The 1996-nt window shown below is 36.8% G+C and overlaps 1 pseudogene; it reads left to right on the forward strand.

Annotated features, from left to right (window-relative positions):
• Positions 1-832: 832 nt before the first annotated feature.
• LOC102814706 lies at positions 833-1469 on the forward strand (annotated as a pseudogene).
• The last annotated feature ends 527 nt before the right edge of the window (positions 1470-1996 follow it).

The raw sequence follows: 1996 nt of genomic DNA on the forward strand, positions 1-1996 counted from the left end.
CTTTTCTCATAAACATTTACAGTCTATGTAAAAGTTACAGTCTATATAAAAATCTATGAACCTTTTAGGTTCAATGTAAATCAGAATCAACTTGAACTTCACTGTATAATAGAGAAAAGTAGTTTCTAGGACTTTCTAATACACTTATAAATTCTAGAAGATCTGAAGAGAAAAATTAAATTTAGTTTGCTTTTCTATTCCACATTGACCCATTACCTGACTGCTGGTCATATTAGAAATCAAATTGCTATACATTTATAAGAAGGATCCTTGGTGGCTCTGTGGATTAGGTGTTGGGCTGATAACCACAAGGTCAGTGGTCCAAACCCACCAGTCATTGTGCTGATGACATTATCTGTTCCTGTAATGATTGAAAGTCTTGGAAACCCTTTATAGAGTCTATAGGAGTCCTGGTGTGGTGCTGTGGGTTAATGCACTGCACTGCAAAGTTGCTTCAAATCACAGGGTCGGTGATTCAGTCTCACCAGTTTCTCCTCAGAAACTCTATACAGGGTTGCTATGGATCAGAAATGACTCAACAGCACTTAACAACAACAATAACAATGAGTAAGAATCAACTTGATGGCAGTAGGAGGGTAAACCAAAGACTCTATCGAAGGTATATTAAAAGAAAATTCTGGTTCTGAAATTTCAAACTAGTTGCACTTATGAGAGAAATGTTTCTCATCTATTCCACAACAAGATTAGTCACCTATTAGATATGTTTTGATTTTGTATTTGCTGAATTAAGGGGTTAAACAAGCTTTAATCAAGATTTTAATTTAGGCTACTCTCTTTCTGCCACCATCTTGGTTCTGCATTCCCGTAAAAAATGCCAGGTGAAGTCACAAAACTTGTCCCTACTACAGAGCAGTAGTTGCCACAGCCCCAGGCTGAGACAGGATCTGGAACAAAATCTGACAGTGATGAATCAGTACTAGACCTTGAAGAAAAAGATTCCACACAGGCAACCACAAAACAAATCCAGCTGCCAGCAGCAACTGAAATTGATGAAGAACTAGTCAGTAAAGCCAAAGAGAGTTGACATGAAAAGAAGGTACCAAAGGCTGTGTCCAAAGTCAATCTTAGTTTTACGTTAGGTTATTAGAGTCACTGTCTGGAAATCTAAGAATGTCCTCTTTGTCATCACAAAGCCAAATGTGTACAAGAGCCTAGCTTCAGATAGTTATATAGTTTTTGGAGAAGCCAAGATGGAGGATTAATCTCAACAAGCACAGCCAGGAGCTGCTGAAAAATCCCAAGTTCAAGGTGAAGCTGTCTTGACTATTCAAGAAAACACAAAAAGTTTACCTCTACAAGGGGAGAATGGAGAATAAGAGTTTGGTGTGGAAGTTAGGGAGATCAAATTGGTCATGTCACAAGCAGATGTATTGAGAGCAAAGGCAGTCCAAGCCCTGAAGAACAACAGTAATGGTATTTTAAGTGCTTTTATAGAATTAACAATGTAACCATCTGATAAACAAGGATGTTTTTTATGTTTTAAAACAGTAATGGCAGTTTAATTTGAAATTTGTACTCTTTCTATCAAAAACAAAATTATGACATCTCGTAGAAAAAAAAATCTTAATTTATAATCTACTGAATATAATCTGAAAAAGTAATTATTCTTCATTATCTAGTGCTGCTCTAATAGGAATACCACTGATGGATGACTTGAACAAACAGACATTTATTTTCTCACAGATAAAAGAGTAGATGTCAGCATTTAGGGCAACTGTTCAAGGGGAAGGTCCTTATCTTTCAACATTTAGTATCCAGAGGTCCTTAGCGATCTCTATGTGTCTTAGAATCAAACTTCCTCTAAACTTGGAGGTTCCCAGCACAGGGACCCCAGCTCCAAAGGACAGACTCCTTTCAAAATTCTTCTAGTAGTGAGGTCTCTGTCCTCTTGATTCTCTTTTCTTTCCTTTTATCTCTTATAAGACAAAATGTGTGTTGTAAGCAAGGTTGTGACTTGATTAAAGATGTAACTTGA

Source organism: Chrysochloris asiatica, unplaced genomic scaffold (genome assembly GCF_000296735.1).
Source record: "Chrysochloris asiatica unplaced genomic scaffold, ChrAsi1.0 scaffold00069, whole genome shotgun sequence".
NCBI classification, from domain to species: domain Eukaryota; kingdom Metazoa; phylum Chordata; class Mammalia; order Afrosoricida; family Chrysochloridae; genus Chrysochloris; species Chrysochloris asiatica.